At 47.3% G+C, this 22238-nt stretch overlaps 1 protein-coding gene across 12 annotated transcripts in view; it reads left to right on the top strand.

Annotated features, from left to right (window-relative positions):
- TRERF1 (transcriptional regulating factor 1) overlaps positions 1–22238 on the top strand; it is a 227846-nt gene that overhangs the window by 156386 nt on the left and 49222 nt on the right. The window lies entirely within an intron of this gene.

Raw genomic sequence — 22238 nt, 5'->3', positions numbered from 1 at the left:
CTATATACCATCATTGAAAAATAAGTTAGTTTCTTGTGCAGCTCAAATCATCTATAGTATATCCTTTTCTGATTTTGTCTGATTATCTGTCAATTATTGAGAGAGGTTTTTAGTTAAAGCCTCCCACTGGATTTGTCAGTTGCTCCTTGGCAATGCTGAAATTTTTGCTTTATATGTTTTGAGGCAATGCTGTTTGGTGCATAGATGTTTAGAACTGGTGTATTTTATTGATGAATTGGGATTTATTTCTACCATCTTTATATACATTTAATTTTTTCTGCTCTTTCTTTTAGGTTGAGGTATTTTCCCCCCTCATTCCATTTTCCATCTTCTTATTTGGAATTTACACACCCTATGTCTGTTATTTCTGGGGTTACCCAGCTAACTACCTGGATACATGATTGATTGATTGATTGATAGATAGATAGACAGACAGACAGACAGATAGATAGTTTTAGAGACAGGGTCTTGCTCTGTTGCCCAGGCTAGCTTCAAACTCCTGGGCTTAAGTGATACTCTCACCTCAGGCTCCCAAGTAGCTACCTTAACTTTTTTTGTTTGTTTACTTGTTTGTTTTGTTTTGTTTTTGAGACAGAATCTCTCTCTCTCCCAGTCTGAGGTGCAGTGGCACAGTCTCGGCTTACTGCAATCTGCACCTCCTGGGCTCAAGCAATTCTCCTGCCTCAGCCTCCCAAGTAGCTGGAACTACAGGCGTTCACTATCATGCCTGGCTAGTTTTTGTATTTTTAGTAGAGATGGGATTTCACCATGTTGGCCAGGCTGGTCTCAAATTCCTGACCTCACGTGATCCGCCCATCTCGGCCTCTCAAAGTGCTGGAATTACAGGCATGAGACGCTGTGCCCGGCCAATTTTTGTATTTTAAGTAGAAATGGGGTTTTACCCTGTTGGCCAGGCTGGTATCAAACTCGTGACCTCCAGTGATCCACCCACTTCAGCCTCCCAAAGTGCTGGCATTACAGGCGTGAGTCACCGCCCTCAAACCTATTTTACACTTTTCATCTCTTCGTCTCTCTGTGCTGAACTCTGAATAATTTATTCAAATCTATCTTCTGGCTGGGGGAATGGGTCATGCCTGTAATCCCAGCACTTTGGGAGGCCGAGGCAGGTGGATCACCTGAAATCAGAAGTTCAAGACCAGCCTGGCCAACATGGTGAAACCCCATCTCTACTAAAATTACAAAAATTAGCCTGGTGTGGTGGCGTGCACCTGTAATCCCAGCTACTCTGGAGGCTGAGGCACAAGAATCACTTGAACCCTGGAGGTGGAGGTTGCTGTGAGCTGAGATCACACCACTGCACTCCAGCCTGGGCGACAGAGCCAGATTTTGTCTCAAAAAACAAAAAAAAACTATCTTCTATTTAACTAATATATTATGTGTGTTAAAGGCTGTTTAACCCATTCATTGGATTTTTTTCTTTTTGCTTTCTTTATTTGTCATTTCTAGAAGTTCTGTTTGGTGATTTTTGTGGTCTCTCATTTCTTGCTCATATTTGAAGATGTTTATTTCTTTAAAATATTAAATTTGGTATTTAGAAATTTTATAATTTTGTGTCTTGTAATTCCCAAATCTGAAGTCTTTGTAGGTCTGGTTCTGCCACTTGCTGTTTCTGCTGGCTGGTGTTCGTAATGCCTTATTTCCTGTGAATTGCTCATTTTTTCTTGGCACTTTATCTTTGGGAATTATCTGAGGTGTGGGTTGAGTTGTCTTTGCCAGAGAGGATTTGCGTTAACTTCTGCTAGTTGTCTGGTGGGCACTACCAATAAAAATCACTTTAAATTAATTTCCTAGTTAAGGCTTTTCTGGCTACCCAAGTAATATACTTCAGGCTACAAACCTGTGTGAAGTCCAGCTATGGTTACACATTTTCAGGAGAGAGTTTTGCCCCCCATTCCCTGCTCAGCCCAAGGTCCAGTTTTCTTGCAGTCTCTTTCTGTGTTGTGCATTTATTTCTCATTCACCAAGTCGAATGAATTTTGTGGAGTGGGGCCATTTGAAGTTCCAACTTTGTGGAGGGGTCTCCCTAGGCTGTTAACCCTGTGCTGCTGTCATTGGGAAACTTAGAATCTCCAGGTTTCAGCAGAAACCCTCAGGGCAAAAGCCAGCTTTGATGCCAGCTCACCTCCCAAGGTTCCTGCTTTGGGTTTGTTTTGGTCTTTTCATTTGTACTATCTCAGCAATGTGTATTCAGTCTTCATATCTAAAATTGTATCCAGCATATTAGTTCTTTCCATTAGGAGGGGCAGGTAAGGTATCTGGTCTGCCATCTTGCCAAAACTATATCTTTTTCTTCTCCACAATAGTCCTGTTGGGCAGGAATTTCTATTTCTTCACAGAAGAGTGACCTGAAGCTCAGAGGGGGTATAGTCATAGGCCTAGCAGGTGAAAGGCTGGGAGAGAATATGTCCCACTCCTCTTCTCTCTCCCCACCTTCCCTCTCCCCAAGGTAACTGTTGACCATTGGCGAGGACAAACTTTAGTCTCACAAAGAATATGAGTTGCTACGAAAATGTTTTAACTAGCTGAACAGCTTTGTATACTTTGTTTATGAATCTATTGTTTATCTTCCTTGAGGGAGGAAATGGCTTCTGCATATTTTGTGGTTTGTCTGGCAGTCACCAACAGCTCTCCTGCTTCATTCCCATTCTTCAGAAAGTCTTCTGAACCTGAAGCCAGATCCCATGGGCTTCTCATCCAGACCCTGGCTTCCTTTCCTCCTTATGCTACTCTCTCCTTCTTCTCACCTTCTTCGCTTCCCTCTGCCTCTTCTTCCTTTTCCCCTCTCCCCATCCTTCCTGCGACTGGTTTTTCTTTTTCATGGTGGTGTGCCTTTCATTGGAGGGGAGTCTACAGAGCCAGTGGTTTGGCTTTTGGGCTTTGAGGGGCAGGGAGAAAGAGCTGAGTTTGAACCTAGCTCTGCCACTTAATTACTGAATCTCTCTAAGCTTCCGTTTCTTCATTGGTCACATGGGGACAGTGGATAGAGCTGTTCAAGGACTTAATGAAACGATGCCTGTAGAGCTTGTAACACAGAGCTTGGACATCATCAGCACTTGGTCAGTGGTGGTTCATATAACTATGACTGAGAACAGACCACTTCAAGGCCAGTGCTCTTGCTGGTGATGCTTTTAAATTGACAAAGCCGGTTTATAAAATAGGGTGAAAATGGAGGCAGAAATCTAATGTAAGTGTGGGAATCCCTGCCTCGCTATGATGTTCTTTGAACTGCAGTGTTTTTAAAAATAATCTGAGGGAAGATAGAACGCACTGGTCTGGCCAGTGTTTGTGGAAGATGTAAACCAGGGGTTCTGAAAATGGGGCCTAGACCTCTAGACTCCAGATCTTGGCCTTCCTGCTGAGCTGTGCCCTGTGTCCTGGTACCGCGGTGGGGCTGGGGCTGTGTGGATTCACTGTGGAGGTTCCCCTTGCAGGGCCCCCAGATCAAGGGATTGCATTACTACTCTGAGGACGCATTTTCAGCAGTGGTGGGGCTGGGGGAGAAGGGTCGTCAATGTCCTTTAGCTCTATTCTTACACCTGGCATGAGACTTCACTTTTAACGCCCTCTTCTAATAAATGCCTTTATATTACACCTAGACATGTGTTGTTTCCTGATTTGATATCTATCAGGCAACAAGTCTTTTTTCAAAGCCTGCTATTTATAGTGACTCTGGGCTTTGTACAGTGGGCAAGTACTATAAAAGAATGCATAAAGTTGCTGTGAATCTAAAACTACTCTAAAATTAAAGTCCGTTAATCGCAAGAGGACTTTATAACCAAAAAAATGCATAAAGTCTAAAACATCTTCATAAGATCGTTAGGTACTCAGAGTGGATATCCAAGAGGGAAAAGCACGGTGCCCTTGAATGGTCAGGGAGGGCTTCCTGGATGAGGCTGGATGATGATTTGAGCTGGTCTTATGGGGCAGCCAAGGTGAGCTGCTGGAGAAGGAGCCTCATGCATCCTGGGTGTAGAAGTGGTAGGAACTGGGGTTTAGAAAGCCCCACAGATGGCCTTGTGTTCCCTCTTGGAGCGCCATCTCCCATTATCAAAAGCGCTCAGAAGTCCTGCAGCTGACATTTGACAACAGGTTTCCCAAGTGTGTTTGACTACTCGTAGCTGATGAGCATGGAGGTCTTGAATGGGTTTCCACATGGCTTCTGTCTCTTTGACTAATGCTTCAGCTCATCTGGGCTACCACCTCACTTCTGTAAAACAGGGATTGGCAACTTTATTTATTTATTTATTTTTTTTTTTTTGAGACGGAGTCTCGCTCTGTAGCCCAGGCTGGAGTGCAGTGGCCGGATCTCAGCTCACTGCAAGCTCCGCCTCCCGGGTTCACGCCATTCTCCTGCCTCAGCCTCCCGAGTAGCTGGGACTACAGGCGCCACCACCTCGCCCGGCTAGTTTTTTGTATTTTTTAGTAGAGACGGGGTTTCACCGTGTTATCCAGGACGGTCTCGATCTCCTGACCTCGTGATCCGCCCGTCTCGGCCTCCCTAAGTGCTGGGATTACAGGCTTGAGCCACCGCGCCCGGCTGGGATTGGCAACTTTAAAAGTTCAGCCTCTTGGGAGCACCAAAACATTATTTGAAGTTCACCTCTTATCTCTTTCCAAGCATTGCTCAAATATTTAGAAGGGTGAAGGTTTCTAGGGGGACTAAGCAGGGACATTGTTAGAGTTAGGGAGGGGGCCTCTTTGTTATCCCAGTCTCCCAAGATGATTGGGCATTTCCAACCCAGCCGAGTGGCCAAGCCTATTTGCCTGGAGTTAAATGCCCAGCCCTACCCCACCCCTTGTCCCCCGCAGCAAACCTCAAAGTCTGTTAACAGCCTCTGTCCTGATCATGATTCATCCTTCCTGCCCCTTCTGTATTCTGGTTACTCAGAGCTGTGAACCAAGATTGATTACTAACACCATCTAACTGACCTTGCCCATGGAGAGCTTACCTGGTAGATTAAACATTCTTCATCAGATGACACCTCAGGTTGAGTTCTGTTGTTGGCTAGCTCTGTACAGTGCAACAAGGGATTGTCCTAGATGCAGATGGAGACCCTTTTCAGGACCAGGAAGCCAGGGGACACATTATCTGAGGAGTTTGGGGTGCCAGGGTTATTGCGAGTATAGAGGCAGGAGGTGCCCCAGGCCAAGAGCTCTGTGCTTAAAGAGCCACATAAAAGTGGTGGAAATGTGCTCTACATCAAATCTTCACATGCTGCCCTGGAGACTGGCTATCAGCCCCTTCTCACTGTTGGGTGGAACCCTTCTAAAAATATTTCAGTATTTATTATGCCAGTCATATCCATTATTCTATTTTTTAAAATTACAACATTAAGACCGGGCGCCGTGGCTCACACCTGTAATCCCAGCACTTTGGGAGTCTGAAGCAGGCAGATCATGAGATCAGGAGTTTGAGACCAGCCTGGCCAATATGGCAAAACCATGGCTCTACTAAAATACAAAAAAAAAAATTAACCGGGCGTGGTGGTACATACCTGTAATCCCAGCTACTCAGAAAGCTGAGGCAGGAGAATTGCTTGAACCCAGGAGGCAGAGGTTGCAGTGAGCTGAGATCGCACCACTGCACTCCAGCCTAGGAGACAGAGCGAGACTCTGTCTCACAAAAAAAAAAAAAAAAAAAAAAAAAAAAAAAATATATATATATATATATATATATATATATATATATATATATATATCTAGAGCTTGAGTTCACTCTAATTCCTACCCCTGCTCACTCTCTTCCCTTTCCCAAAATATGGCAGAACTGAGACTGAAATCCATATATCCTGACTTCTAGCACTGTTTCCCTGAAAGGCTCAGATCCTTAGGGATCAGGTGTCATTGGTGGGAAACCCTACTATCTTAATATCCTGGCCCAAGATTGTTCAGTGTCCTGGACAGGCCAGGCAGGGTCTCAGGAGGTTCGTCCAACAGAGGCTTGGGGCTCCTCAGGTCCAACTTTATTCTGCAGAAGCTGAGTCTGAGGTGCAGGGAGGGGAAGTCATTTGCTCAACCAGGTCACAGGGCACATCTCTTTTTCTGTTTGGTCCGGGTTATCTTTATATTGGGTTTGCATTTCCTGAATACACAGCAACAGGGTGGGGGGTGGGTGGAGGACAAGGGAAGTGGGCTTAAAAGAACCCCATCTGAAAATGTTTAGATTTCCTGTGACTGTCCCGTGAAGAGGGAGATAATCTGTGTTCACGGAACTAAGAGGAGAGGGAGAGATTTGGTTCAGGTCCAGGAGGCCAAGAGTGCAGAGAAAAAGGAGGACAACATGAGAGCTATTCAGAGAAAGCTGTGACATTTTTATGGATGAAATAGAAACAAATAGGAGTTTGTTTCTTTGCACTTCAGTGATGCCTTCTTGTTTGTATTTTTGGACAACACTCAAGCCATGTGGAGGCTCTGGCCTCGTTCTAGTAGCAGTGGTTTGTGGTCTTCGGAGGCTCTTTGGCCTGGGACTGGGAGCCTTTGATTCTCATCTCCCTTGAGTTGGCTTCTACCAGGATGTGTGATCCTTTGGAAATCTCTCTTCCTCCCTCGGAGCTTCCATAGTTTATCTCAGGATGGAGATAAAACCTCCTGCTGGGCCTGCCTCACAGAGAAATAATGGGTACGAGAGTGTCCCCCACAAACTGTCAGGGTTAGCTTGGCCTCATTTTTTGTTTTTCCATGTCTGTGAGGCTGGCATGAGCTCTGAGGGAGTCAGGAGCTTCTACCAGGGAAGGCCCATGTGCCCATCGGATCAGGTGGCACATGTGGCCACAGAGGTCACTCCAGACCCGATTTCCTGGGACAGCCCTTCCAGGCAGTGTGTCCCCAGTTCCTTAAAGGGGAATGTCATTTAAGCAGGAAAGGCTGTAACTAAAAGTAAGAAAATGGTAAATATGGACAGAGTTACTGCTAATTTTCTGGAATTGGAGAGCTGGGTACCCTCTTGAAACAGAAAAAGAAGTAGAGTATCACTTTATCTGGTATTATAGAGGAACTGAAATGACTCTAGCTAACAGAGGCCACCCTTTCTAACTTTTTTAGATGGCGATACCAGGTGAAGTGATATTCTGCTGCATACAATTAAGCTTTAGATTGCCACTAAATAATTACATCTCATTTCCTCTTCTGGGGTCTTGAACTGCTTGAGAACCATATCCCAGAAAGTAGAACACCACCTTCGTTATGAGTAACGCCCAGTTGGAGAACTCAGCCTGACCCGTGGCCACACCAATTCCCTCTTTTGCACCCCTTGAATTGCACTGACCAGTGTAGACTTGTAGGCCTCTCTCTCTCGGACTTCCTGCAAGGATGAGCCAGTCATGTGCATGTTTGCATTCTGTTTCCTGCTGTCAGTGAACAATTCTACTGAATGAACTATGGCCTTTCCTTGATGGCTCTGGATCATGATTGTGGATAAAACAAATGTGCCCTGGACACAGGCGCTTTCAGGGGATGTTAGAGTAAGCGAGGTCATTGGTCCCTATCCCAAAGGGCCCGGGCTGCCCTTCTCTCTTCCCTCCTGTGTCCACTCCTGGCAGTTTCTGCCCCTGAGCACCATTCTGCTGACTGAAACAAAAGGAGGGCTGAAGGTTGCCCAGGAAACAAATAACCAAACCAACTCAATCAAGCCTCAGTCTTTGAGCCTGGTATAAACTGTAACCCATGTCAAAACAAAACAACAGAAACCCCACCCCAGGCAATGAGACTGCTTGAGTCCTCCCTGGGAGCACATGTGTCCTGTACCTTCTCTTGTTTAATCTTCTCAGAAACCCAGAACAGCAGGTATTATTATTACTGTTTCACAGATGTCAAAATTGAGGCTCAAAAGCAAAGTTAGATAGGCCTGCTGGAGGGACTCACTTTGCCAGTGGAACATTGAGATTTGAACCCCAATCTTTGACCCCAGAAGCAGTGTTCTTGGTGCTTCCGTGAGGAAAATACTTGTCATATAATCCGTTTGTTTCTCTCCAGTGAGATATTTCTGATGAGTAAAAACTTGTCAGATAGGGCCGGGTGCGGTGGCTCACACCTGTAATCCCAGCACTTTGGGAGGCCGAGGCGGGCGTATCACGAGGTCAGGAGATCAAGATCATCCTGGTGAAACCCTGTCTCTACTAAAAAATACAAAAAAAATTTAGCTGGGCCTGGTGGCGGGCGCCTGTAGTCCCAGCTACTCGGGAGACTGAGGCAGGAGAATGGCATGAACTCAGGAAGCGGAGCTTGCAGTGAGCTGAGATCGCGCCACTGCACTCCAGCCTGGGTGACAGAGCGAGACTCTGTCTCAAAAACAAACAAAAAAAAAAAAAGAAGAAGAAGAAAAAGAAAAGCCAAACAAACAAAAAAACTTGTCCAGATAACTGGAGCTTTTAAGCGTAGAACTTTTTTTTTTAGTGTAAAGTGCATCAGCTTCTTTTTCACACTTCCAAGTTCGTGGCTAAACACTAGAGCATTGAAGTTTGCTGATAGCCAGATTCATGGGACATGCCTGTACTATGGCATAAACTTTCTCCTTGGCCCTTCAAAAACCAATGATAAAAGCTGGAAGCATCCAGCAAGGAGGAAGTAGCTTCATGCTGAACAGATTTGCAATGGGAGGACAAGAGGCACCACAGAATATCAGAGGAAGCCTCGTCCTTTGGCAGGAGAGGGTTGGGGGCTTAGCCCTTCATCACTAATCGTGCAACCTTGGGAAGCTCATCCCCTGCATGTTAATTTCCTCCTTTCAAATAGAGAAGACAGTTCTGACCTCACAGGTTTGTTGTGACCTCATAGAACAAAATAGTATCTGTCCATTCGTTTTGCAATATTTTCAAGAACGTTATTATGAAATAATTTCTAGAATGTTAGTATTGGCCATGAGGACATGCACACCCTTTCACAAAATCTTTGGTGTCCTTCTCAGAGACTTTACACCGAGCCAGAGGGTTCGTGACTGTGGCCCAGGGAGACTGGTCTCCAAGCCGGGGGCTCCACTGATGTTAAGCGAACACACCATGTGGTCACTGGAGCAGGCCACCCCACATCCTAGCACTGACTTCCCCATCCCAGGGCTGTTACAGAGATGCAATTATGAGCCTTTTACTCTTCTGTACAAAAACAAAATAGGAAAGAAATGGAAAAAAGGATAAATTAATTTTCTTTAACCTGTGGCTTTTTTTTTCCTTCCTCTCTCCTTGCTGTGAGATTGCCACTTAACTTATTTTAATTAAAAAAATGATGTTCTGGGTGATGGGACATAATGTTTAGACATGTTGAGCTGACGTTGATGAGTGTGTTGTCAATACACCATCACCACAAATCATGTTCCCAGGGTTGATCGGAAGGAGATTTGTGTGCAAATGTGTGTGTGCTCACACACTTGGATGATTTAGAGTGATTGGGGAAGGGTCCAGTGGCCCTTCTCAAAAGCAGTTGCTAGGGAGGGCTGGCCACAGGCGAGGGGCAACTGACCAGGGCAAGAGGAGGAAATCGGCTTCTATTGTGAATTGTGATTGCTCTGAGTTTGCTGTGGAAGCAAAAGCCTCCACTTCCTCCTCCCTCCCTGCCTTCCTCTGTCATGTCCTTAGCACCCAGTGGGTGCAAGGTATTCTACTGACCATGAGGCACTCCTTAGAAGCAGTCTCAGTTTGATGGAGGAGACAGAAGAAACAGTTTGAAGCAGTGTGCTGAATGGTGTGAGGAAGACGTGCCCCCCGAGCACTGGGCCTGTGCTCACCGGCGCGCTGGCCGCCCTTCCTCGTGTTCCTGCCTCCAGTGACTGCCCATTCTCAGGGGCCTCACAAATCTGTCTGGGCCTTGGAACCTCAGTCCAGCTGCCTCAGTGACAGCTCCTGTTGAGGTCTCCATGTGAAACAGCTCTCCCAGTGCTCCAAGCTTCATAGATGTGAACCTGACATCTAGGTCACATCTGACTCCCCCTGCTGTACCTCCATAGGTCCCTTCTATCACTAAGCCTGTCAGGTTCAGCCCACAGCACCCCTCCATCACCCTCATCCAAGCTATCTGGCCTGGACCATGGCAAACCTAAGTTGCCCCATGTCCTCATTCACCTTCCTCCAGTCCATTGTCTGCATTGGGGGTCAGCAAACTACAGTCCAGGAGCCAAATCTAGCCACTGCCTGGTCGATTTCACGCAGTCTGTGAGCTGTTTTTACAGATGAGCATTTGATGATATGGGAATACTGACTTTCCTTCCCTTTGAAGGGGAAGTGTTATCTCTCCAAAAAACAATTCTATTCTTCTCATTAGAGGATCGGTATTATAAAAATTTACACTCACTCAATTATCATTATATTTTCAGTGTTCTCAAAAATGTGTAGAATTTTCTTTCTTATTATGTAAGTACTACATAATAGCCTGTATTTGCCTCTCGGTGGCAAAGCCCGGAATATGTATCATCTGGCCTTGAACAGAAAAACTTAGCTGACCCTTTGTCTCTACTGTGGCCAGAGCAAGATTTTTTTGTTGTGATGTTTTTGTTTTTTGAGACAGGGTCTCACTCTGTAACCCAGGCTGGAGTGCAGTGGCATGATGTCGGCTCACTGCAACCTCCTCCTTCTGGGTTCAAGCAATTCTTGTACCTCAGCCTCCTGAGTAGCTGGGATTACAGGTATATGCCACCACACCCAGCTCATTGTTTTGTATTTTTAGTGGAGATGGGGTTGTACCATGTTGGCCAGGCTGATCTTGAACTCCTGACCTCAAATGATCCACCTGCCTTGGCCTCCCAAAGTGCTGGGATTATAGGCATGAGCCCCCATTCCTGGCCCAGAGCAAACTTTTCAAAATAGAAATATGATCAGTTACATGTGCCTGGTCACACACACACACACACACACACACACACACACACACAGTTCAAGATACTTTAATGGTTCCCCATGCTCTTCAGGGGAGCCATTAAGATGAAGATCCTTAGCCTCAAGAGTCTTGGATGGTCTTGCCCTTGCCCCCTGTCCAGTTTCATCACAGTGTTCCTTTGTCCTCCACGCTGGCCTTCTTTTAGTTCTTTACATCCACCTTGTTCCCACCTGCCACAGGGCCTTTGCCCATACTGTCCTTGACGCTGTCTGGAATACAGCTTTCTGCACCCTATTTCCCCTCCCTATGTCCTTCTCATCTTTAGATCACAGCATCACCGTGACTTTCTCAGAGGATCCTTCCCTGACTTTTCTGCCAAGGTCACAGCCCTGTCTCTTTTTTTTTGGTTTTGGTTTTAAGATGGAGTTTCGCTCTTGTTGCCCAGGCTGGAGTGCAGTGGCACCATCTTGGCTCACTGCAACCTCCGCCTCCTGGATTCAAGCGATTCTCCTGCCTCAGCCTCCTGAGTAGCTGAGATTACAGGCGAGTGCCACCATGCCTGGCTAATTATGTATTTTTAGTGGAGATGAGGTTTCACCATGTTGGCCAGGCTGGTCTCAAACTCCTGACCTCAGGTGACCTGCCCATCTGAGCCTCCCAAAGTGCTGAGATTACAGGAGTGAGCCACGGTGCCCGGCCCTCGGCCCTGTCTTATATCTCCTCATGACACATGTAAAATTGCACTTGTCTCTGGCTGACATGCACACCCCCAGACAGCAAGCCCCAGAGAACTGACACCATCTCTGTTCCCACCTCCATTATATCCACTGTACCTGGTATATAGTGAGCATGCAATAAATGTTTTGTTATGATGAGGGGCTGAGGATCAGGGAAGACTTCGTGAAAGACATTAGGTTTGAAAAGGAACTTGTAGGCTGAGAAGGTGAAGAATGGGAGAAAGAGCTTTCAAGCAGAAGGACCAGCATTCTGGAAGCCTTGTGTGGCTTCATAGGACAGGTGCTCAGGCTGTGTCTGAGTGGGTGGGGAAATCACTGGAAAGGTGAGTGAGGCCAGATCACGAGGGCCTTCTGAGCCCAGCTGAGCTGTTTGGACACTTACCTGTTGGCAGAGGGAGCACTGGAGGTTTTAAAGGAGAGGGGTGCTGTGGCAGGGCTGGAGGGGGCGAGACCCGACCAGAGGAGCATGGATTAGGGAATGAGAGAAGATGGCCAGGGAAAAGCTGTGCAGGAGAAGTGGGCAGGAATTGATCATCTCTTGGAAGTGAGTGGGAATAGGGAGGTGGTGGGCCCTTGGGGTCCCAGTTTCTGGTTCAGGATCCTGGGTAAAGGGTCACCAGTTGTTTCAGATAAGTGAAGAGGAAGGAGTTAGGGCAGGGAGGAGGTGTGAAAATTTGTTTGGCGGGAGGAGGTGGAGAGAGCAAAGGCTGGCAGCTCCCATTCTCTGTGAAGCAGGGGTCAGGGTCATCTGCCGAGACAGAGGCATTTTGACTTCAGGTCATGGACTTGGGCCTCTTCCCCCTTTACAAGCAGAGGGTTCCACATTGTCTCTAAACAGTTGAGGGATTCGCCTCAGCCTAGGGCACTGGGGGCCAACAGGGGATTTAATCCCAGACACTTTAGGAGATCTTACAGACTTGCCCTTCCCCATCCCTTTCCTAAACCGTGAAGTCTAAATGTCAGCTTTGTCGGAAATCTTACCTTGAAGACCTTTGAAAAAAGAAAAAAGGTCTGCTCACTTCAGAAAATGTTTTCAGAGTGGCTGCCCCATGACAGCTTGGCTCTGATCACCACGGGGACCCCAGCACTCTGCCTGAGGAGCGTGTGCCTGACCTGTACATACTTACTTGACATTTGAATGCATGAAGCACGATGTCAGAAGGCATAGTTCAGAGACATCTAGCATGCTCCTCATGTTAAGGTTAGCAAGTCACACTCACATGCAGGTGGAACTGTCTTTAACCAGCCTCTACGTAACTGAGTGGCAGCTGGCCTTCTCCACAACTTGCTAGAGCTCCCCCAAACAGAGTACCCACTCCCACAAATGTAGTCAGGGGCTGTGTTGGTCCCCAAACCTGCTTGTGCTAGTTGTCCTTGTAATTGTAATTATGTAAATTAGTTAAATGTGATATAAGCCGACGAACTATAAATGCAAAAAAGAAAGAGAAGTGCTATTTCAATGAAAAGTAAGAGTCACCTTGTTCTACCTCAGCTGAGAATGTGTGACCGGCGACACATTTTTCACTGTTGAATGCTTTGGAAAGAAGTGATAAAAGCAAGCCACCAAAAGAGAATTGCTGCCAAATTAGGTGTGAGCAAGACAACTATTAAAGACTGGCACTGCAGTGCCGTGGCTCACATCTGTGATCCCAACACTTTGGAAGGCCAAGGCATGAGGATTGCTTGAGGCCAGAAGTTCAGGACCAGCCTGGGAAACAGCAGCACCCTGTCTCTACAAAAAAAAAATTAAAAATTATAAAGATTGGCACTAGAGGGAGAGGAAAATAAAAGCATGTCAGAGGATGCAGCACTACAGTTCCTTTTCCAGGCTTCTCTACTTCTGGCTCCTTTTTAAGGAAACCAAACTGAAAAAGTATAGATTATGCATCATCAGTGGTTTATGCATAAAAGGTAAATACAGAGCTCTATTCCACAGATCTATGAGCAAAGAAAAGTCCTGGACCCTGCCTCAAAAGACCAGTAAGATATTTGTGTTTTAAGTTAAAATAAATTCATAAGGCATTAATGTACTGCAAATTTAAGTGCACATAAAGGTTTTTTCGGCTGGGGCACAGTGACTCATACCTATAATCCCAGCACTTTGGGATGCCGAGGCAGGCAGATCACCTGAGGTTGGGACTTCGAGACCAGCCTGACCAACATGGAGAAACCCCATCTCTACTGAAAATACAAAATTAGCCAGGCATGGTGGTGCACGCCTGTAATCCCAACTACTCGGGAAGCTGAGGCAGGAGAATCACTTGAACCCGGGAGGCGGAAGTTGTGGTGAGCCAAGATTACGCCATTTCACTCTAGCCTAGGCAGCAAGAGCAAAACTCCGTCTCAAAAAAAAAAAAAAAAAAAAAAGAAGGTTTTTTTCGTGTTTTATTATATCTGGGTTTTTTTGTAAGTAATATATTCACATGGTTCAAAAACACAGAAAAATATAACAAGTTATAAAATGAATAATCTCCTTCCTGCTCTTTTTCCCAGTTAGCCCAGTTTCCACCACCTCCCTGCAGACAACTATTATTAGTTTCTTGGATCCTTCCAGATTTTCTTTATGAATATATATCAATTATAAATACATAGTTGACCCTTATTATTCACAAATTCCGTATTTGCAGATTCTCTACTCTCTAAACTTATTTGCAACCACAGAACCAATGTTCGGTACTTTCTTGATCATTTGAGGACATGCACAGAGCAGTGAAAGTTTTGAGTCGCCCGATGCACGTTCCCAAGCTGAGTTTGAACAAGACAACTCCGCCTTCTTATTTCAGCTCTCCTGCTGGACACAAGTGTCCTTTTTGTGGTGTATTTAGTGTGGCATTTTTCATATTTTTGTGGTTTTTGTTGTTGGTTTCACTGTTTAAAATGGCTCCCAAGTGTAATGCTGAAGTGTTGCCTGCTGTTCTCAGCACAAGAAGGCTGTGATTTGCCTTACAGAGAAAATGGGTGAATTAGATAAGCTCCTTTCAGGCATTAGTTGTAGTACTGTTGGCTGTGAGGTCAACGTTAATGAATGAAAAAAATAGATGTTAAATAAGATATCCTTTAAGCAGACACATATGAAACAAGGTTATATATACTGATCAGTTGACAAAAATGTTGCAACCAGGGGCTTGCAGGAACCTAACCCTGTATTTCTCTTAGGAGCAGTGGCTTAGTATTCACTAATTCAGTGATCATAGAGACTTTATAGGATGTAACTACCACAACTAACAGAAATCAACTATCTATATACCTCCATACATATATGTTCTATTTTAACCATTTCTTTACACAAAAGAGAGCATATTGAACATACTGTTCTGCATCTTTCTTTTTCACTTAACCTTGGACATCTTTCCATATCATTTCATAGAGAGTTTCCTTGTTGTTCTTTTGGAATTTTTGTTTTGGTTTGGTTTGTTTGTTTGGGACAGGGTCTCACTCTGTCACCCAGGCTGGAATGCAATGGTGCCATCATGGCTCACTGTAGCCTCAACCCTCTGGGCTCAATTGATCCTCCCACTTCAGCTTCCCAAGTAGCTGGGACTACAAGCGTGCACCACCACACCTGGCTGATTTTTGTTATTTTTTGTAAAGGCAGGGTTTCACCATGTTGCCCAGACTGGTCTTAACTCCTGGGCTGAAACAATCCTCCTGCGTCATCCTCCCAAAGCGCTGGGATTACAGGCATGAGCCACCGCACCCAGTCTCCTTGTTACTTTTAACAACTGCATAGTATCCCATCCTGCGGTTATTCCATGATTTCCTTCAATTGATCCCTTATGGTTAGGCATTTGGGTTGTTTTCAGTCTTTGGCTTTTCTAGCAATACCGCAGCATACACACTTGTCTACATGTCATTTTCTATGAGTCTCTGCTTTAACCAACTCCCTAGAAAGGGAATTCTGAGGGCAGTAGTTCAGCCTGGCCAAATTGACACATAAAAAAGCATCACACCTTCCTCTACTCCTGGGTATGTATCCTAAAGAAATTCTCACAGATGTTCCTAAGGGGATGCATCTGAGAATGGTCATTGCAAGGTGTCATTGGGAGGTTGGTAAGGTAGTTAAGGTGATGGATGCGCTTACCACCTTGTGGGATTATTGGGAGGGGCTTCTAAGGGACTTGGCACTGTGCCCGGCCCGGGGTTAGCGCCCAGCGCACGTTAGCCATCTTTGCTGTTCTTCCTTCCTGTTTGTGTAGCAGCATCTTAGTCCAGCTCATCGGCACCAGGCTGGGTGTCCCTCCTACAGCCGTCCCTCTGTGACCCGCCTCCACACAGGGCTGGAGGATGCTGGCAGAGTCCGGGCACTCTTAAGCAGGCATCCTAGATGTAACTCTGGACCACCTCAGCTGGTCTGGAGAAGGGGATTGGCTCCTTCACTCTCTAATAGTTTACCATGCACACACCATTGATGTTTGACAAACTTATTTGCTGTATTCCATAAACATTGAGTGAATCTGCTTTGGTCAAACACTGCTCGTGGCACAGTGGAGAGAGAGGGAGAGGTTTTAAAAAACAGAGCTATTAAACACAATTCTGTTTCTGTGGAACTGGAAGTCTAGTATTGTTTGAAAAATAAAGTACCTAAGGTGACTGAGCTTGGTGGGGTAATGTTTCCAACAAACAGAAGTATGTGTGTCTGGGCCTGTAAAACCTTTAGCTAGGATTTGGTCCTCACGCTCTCCCTGCGGCCCAGGCTCCGGGGCCGCATTCCTGCCTTCTTGGTTCAGCTGCAGGGGTCCCCTAGCAGCAAAGGGAAGTTGTTTTGGCAAGAAATTGGGACTGTGAGATAATGGGGGCCAGTGACCAACAGGATATCTGCCTTGAGCAGGTCCAGACAGGTTTGGGGGCTTTCCAGGGGAGCGTGAAGATTACCAGAGGAGGAGCAAACCCATAAAGAGTTTGCTCTTTTTCCCCTGAGGCCTCTCAGTCACCAGAAGCCAACCTTCATCATCCCTGCCACCATCCACATACAAAGCACCAGACAGTGGGAATCTCAGGTGAGGGGGAATTTCACTTCCAGCTTTATTCCATAACACTGAATTCTTAGCAGTATTTGTGAATTAAAACATACTGCTTTTCTTCATTGTGGCATGCTGTGATTTGGAACAAATTTGGAACCAGATCCTCCTGACAGACTTTCTCTACAGCTCCCATGGACTTGCCTCTCAAGGACATCCTCCTGACTGGCTTCCAGGCCACCTCCCTCACTCCTTCCTTTCCCCTCCCTCAGCAAGCCACCAAAAGAGAATTGCTGCCAAATTAGGTGTGAGCAAGACAACTATTAAAGACTGGCACTGCGGTCTTTAGTGCTCTGGCACTGGTAGGCAAGAGCCTGCATCTGGGTGCCATGAGAGTGAGGCTCCCCCTGGACCCTCAGAGGAGGAGGCTTGCCCATCTGCCTGGGAAGGCCACCTCCCGTAGGCCAGCCTCCCGTAGCACACAGGGGAGACGTCGCCAGGCACAGCCAAGTGGCTGGGCTGAACCCCGAGGGCTGCAGGGCATAGAGGCTTCTTCCTGGCTGCCCTGGGTCAGTGCCTGCTGAGCACTCACTCACACTGTCAGGCGGGGGCATGGCTGAGTCCCGGAGACGAGTGAGCGAGCGAACCAGGGCTCCCCCTGCCCTCCCTCAGAGCCCAAGCCTGCTGGGAGATGGGTGCCTGAGTGAGGCTCACCATCCCCCAGGGCTCCTAGAAGGAGGCCAGAACCGGATCCTCGGAGGCCTGGAGGAGGGAGCGACTCAGGAAGTCCCACTGGAAGGCCTCCAGCCCCAGTCACCAGAGGTCCCCTCGGGTTTGTTTGTTGACTCCCAGAATTCCCCAAAAGACCTTAGAACTCTGAGCCAAAGGGACTGTGGAGATTGCTTGTCCGAGCCCCCTTATCTTAAAAGTGAAAAGCTTGGGACCGTGGCACTGCCCAGGATGTAGTTCAGTGTCGCCGCCGGTGTTTACAGAATGCTCCCGCGTGGCACCGACGTCGTAACCTGGGATACCCTGGGCTTCCACAAGGGCTTTTTGTCTGAAACGCAGGCAGGAGACCCAGAGGGGACCCACGACAACCCAAACACAAGAACACTATTGCACGGTTATTTTACATACTGACTTTGTACATCACTGACATTTACTGTGTGAGCTGTTTTCCAGACAGAAGGGAAGTGGTTGTCCCCCAAGATAATCCCCCCATTTCTGGAGCCCTGGGTGACCCTTTGGTTTTTTTATACGGTCTGATGTCTTGGAAGACCACACACCAAAGCCACACCAGCTGATCCGCTTGGGAGTATAGCTCACACACACACAGGCCTGGAGAGTCTGTGGGTATGGTACCATCTCAATGTGCGTGGCCAGGATGTGGTGACAGCACCAGCCACCTCCCTCCCTATCGTCCCTTACAGAGGAAGCTGGTCTGTGGTGCCCACCTCCCGGAGGCTGTTCTGGCCGCTTGGCCCCATGACGCTAGGTGTGGAGCTTGAGTGATAGCAACAGAGCCTGCAGGTGCTTGACTTGTGTTTTCTTCTATTAATAATTCACTCTGCGGCTGTAGGTAGGGCCAAGGGGGTCAGATCTCCCTGCCAGCCCACTTCCCCTCCAGCTTTATCCCCACTCTTGCCAGGGCCTCATCAGAGCAGCCGGAGGGAAATCTCCTGCCATTCTCCCAGCCCTGCCCTGCCCTGCCCAGGACAGCTGCAGGGCCGGGGATCCTTTGTTTGGCTGAAGTCCCAGGTGCTGATTCAGAAGGCCCCACGCCCCAAGTCCTCGGGGGCAGGAGTGGAGGATCCTTCCTGTGGGCCCTGGGCCCAGACCCCTTCAGCCAAGTGCCCTGTAGAGACCTTTCCGGAGTCCCCCACAGCAAGGGTCTGCCCACTGCACCTCCTGGGCCCTGGCTGGAGTGACCTTATCCTTCTGTGAGGCCCAAGCCGCATATTGTGGCTCCCACCCTGCGAGGGCTGGGGTAACCAATTGTTCTTCTCTGCCTTCCCCTTGTGACATTCCTTGGGGTCCTTTGGAAGCCTCCTCCTCCCCAGATTACAATCTTAAAGACACAGGTTTGTCCCATAGTGGCCCTGCCATAGAGGGTCTTCAGTGTGAGTTGGTATAAAAGACTGTAAAGGATGACAGAGCACAGGTGCTGGTCTGAGCCATGAGGGCCTCAGTTCATGTAACTGTAAACCTCATGAAGCCAGAGGCCCTCCTGACCTCTCATCTCTCCTGGCACATAGCAGGTCTTCAATCTGATTGATGATTAATTCTGAAATTCTCTTAGCAGCTCCTCCTTAGGGGACACATGTGATCATGAAAGCATTTGGGTCACTCAGGGAATCACGTGTGAATTGTTTTGGTGCTCCTCTGTCCCATCTTCTTTCTACAGACCTTTCAGCTGGATCATCTGTCAACCTCACCACCATCAGGTGATGGGGGATGGTGTCAACTGTGGGTTGGGAGGAAGCTTCCTGGGGAGCCAGGCAAGCTGGAGTGGTCCTCGTCCCTGGCATGCCCTGCTCAGAGCCTATTGCACCTCTCCCTTTAGGCTGAAAGGTGCGGTAAGTGTGGGTCGTAAGTTTGCTAAGGATCTCTGCATTTGTATCTGCTACTTTCTCCTTGGAACCGTAGACTGTAGCTGACTTTACCAGTACTGATGTTACAGATGTTAATCCCAGGTAACTGTGTTGGAGCTTGTCCCATTCTAGTCTCCCAGAGCAGTTTGTCATACAGGAAGTGCTCAGCCATGTCAGTTACATCAATTTAACATTTCCTCCCTTCCCTAGCTTCTGTGTGTCATAAAAGGAGAGGTGGAGACCACATTGGCCTCTACACTGTGTGCATTTGCCCCCTAAACGGTCATCAGATCTATGCAGTGAATACCAGCTGGATCCAGAACCCTGAATTCGTCTCTACAGGTGAGGTTAAGATGAGGGAGAGATTGTATGGATTTTATTCAGGCTCTCTTTCTAGAAAAACTTTGCTTCAATTATCTGGATATAGAGAAAGCCAGGGCTGAAGTCCAGAGAGGGCAAATGACTTGCCCAGGGTCACATGGAGTCATTAGAGCTTCTTCTTCTTTTTCTTCTTCTTCTTTTTCCTTCTTTCTTCTTCTTCTTTTTATTTATTTATTTATTTTTTTATTTATTTATTTATTTATTTTTGAGACAGAGTCTCTCTCTCTGTCTGCAATCTCGGGAAAGCTCCGCCTCCCAGGTTTAGGCAATTCTCCTGCCTCCCAAGTAGCTGGGATTACAGGCGCCCAGCACCACACCTGGCTAATTTCGGGTTTGTTGGTTTGTTTGTTTGTTTGTTTTTGTATTTTTAGTAGAGACGGAGTTCCACCATGTTAGCCAGGATGGTCTCGATCTCCTGACCTCGTGATCCGCCCGCCTTGGCCTCCCAAAGTGCTGGGATTGCAGGCATGAGCCACCACACCAGGCCAATTTTTTTTTTTTTTTTTTTTTTTTTTTTTTTTGAGATAGGGCTCGCGTGCAGTGGTACAGTCACCACTCACTGCAGCCTCAACTTCCCAGGCTCAGGTGATCCTCCAACCTCAGCCTCCCAAGTAGCTGGGACTACAGGCGCACGCCACTACACCTGGCTAATTGTTTGTAGAAATGGGGTCTCACTATGTTGCCTAGACTTATCTTAAATTCCTGGGTTCAAGTGATCTATGGGCCTCGGCCTCCCAAAGTGCTGGGATTACAGGCATGAGCCACGGCTCCCAGCTTCTTCCAGTGCTTTTCTAACTACACCATATTCACAGAGCCAATGCCCATGTTCCTAATCTCCCTACAATCCTAGCCATGTCAGGACTGCTGCAGGACAAACCTGTGTCTTTAAGCTCACAGTCTGAAGGAGGAGGCTTCAAAAAGGCCCCAAAGAATGTCACAAGCAGAAGGCAGAAAAGGACAACTGGCAACCCCAGGCCTCACAGGGTGGGAGCCACAATATGGGGCTCAAGCCACACAGGAGGGTGAGGTCATCCCAGCCAGGGCCCTGGAGGTGGAGCAGGCAGACCCCTGCTGTTGGATACTTAGGGAAGGTAGTATGAAACAAATGTGTCTAGGAATACAACAACAAGGCCTACTCAGACCTTGGCTGCCTCCTCCAGGAAGTTACCCTAGACTCCTGCAGCCCCTTCTCTCCCCATGTCCTTAGTTTCCATACCAATCCATGGCAGCTAGGGAGAGAAAGAAGTGGCATATGGTAATCACAGGGGAGAGACGATGTTCAAGTCCCTGGTAAAGAACTACAGCCAGCCCAGAGGAAAGATGGCAGTGACAGTGACAACCAAAAAGTGAAATGGCTCCAATCTCTATTTCCTAATGAGGAGCCACCTGCAGGAAGCACAATCCAAACCCTCCATTCTGCAGGTTCCTGGGCTATGCGTCCGGCTTCTTACTGATCCCCAGGGCTTGGAGGGAGCAACTGATGCTACAGGGTGAGACCTGAGGGTGGAGAAATGAATGTTTCTTGCTGCCCAAAGGGAGCCTTGAAAATCCTCCCACAGCCCAGAGTCAGCAGGAAAGCCAGGGCTGTGAGGGAGTAAGAGCGAACCATTCACTGCGCAGAGGAAGATTTAGGTGCTAACCGCCGTCATTGGCAGCACATGTCCACGATAATCGGGTAACTGGATTATAAAATACCCACTGGAATTATTTAGAAGACTAATCAGAAAGCATTTAGAACAACAACGGTGCTAAAAAGACGGCAAACTGCGGCCCACGTCCTGGAGAGCCGCCCTTGGCTCCTGCCTGCTTGGGGGAGCTGGGAGTGAGCTGGAGTAAGAGGAGCCCCCAGGGGAGTCAAGTGAAGCTTCCTTGACAGAGCCCAGAGGAAGGCTGGACTAAAACACAAGCCAAAGCATTTGGAGAATTGTGTATACAGTCTGTAACTGACGGCCCAGGGTCAGAAAAAGGAAAATCTTTTTGGTTTTCTTCCTCAAACAAGCAATGGTGGTCTGGCCGGAGCAGGGTGTTACCCCTTCTGAATTGTAAGCAAACAAGTTCTGCGGAGACCTTGGCCAAAGTCAACTTCCTCTCCTGATGTATCTCTCTGTCTGTCTCTCTGGTTCAAAGGGTGGCCCTTAGGACAGATATCCTCCTTGCAGACTGCGGCCTTGTCTCCTGGTGCCCCAGGGCAGGGGGTGGGGTGTGGAGAGACTTTGATGCTCTAGAACAGGGGTCAAGCAAACCATGGGTCAGGCCAGATCCAGCCCACACCTATTCTTCTACTGCCTGTGAGTGAAGAAGGATTTTTACATTTTTAATTGGTTGAAGAAAAATCAAAAGAAGAACAGCATTTGGCATGTGAAAATTATATAAAATTCAAGTTTCAGTGTCCATAAATAAAGTTGTATTGGAACACAGCCACGCCCATTCGTTTATATATGGTCTGTGGCCGCTTTCACGCTACCGTGGCAGCGTTGTGACAGAAACCATATGCATGGGCCCCAAAGCTGAAAATATTTACTAGTTGGCCCTGTATAGAAAAAGTGTGCTGGGAGGTCTCTGTAGAGTCTTGTTATTTTCTACAGCACTCCATAAATTTGGTGCTTTAGGGCACTATGCCCTCAACAGAAACTAGTAAATTCTGTCTCTCAGTCCATGTCAGAGGCATGGGACCTGCAGAGGGGAACAAGCCACTCTAGGTCTCCTTTGCCTGGCAGAGTGTTGCAGTTCAGTGAGCGTTTGTTGAGCAT

The sequence above is a fragment of the Macaca thibetana genome, chromosome 4 (assembly GCF_024542745.1).
Source record: "Macaca thibetana thibetana isolate TM-01 chromosome 4, ASM2454274v1, whole genome shotgun sequence".
NCBI classification, from domain to species: Eukaryota; Metazoa; Chordata; class Mammalia; order Primates; family Cercopithecidae; genus Macaca; species Macaca thibetana.
Note: the sequence above shows the minus strand (reverse complement) of the source record. Positions and strands in the feature narration are given on the sequence as shown.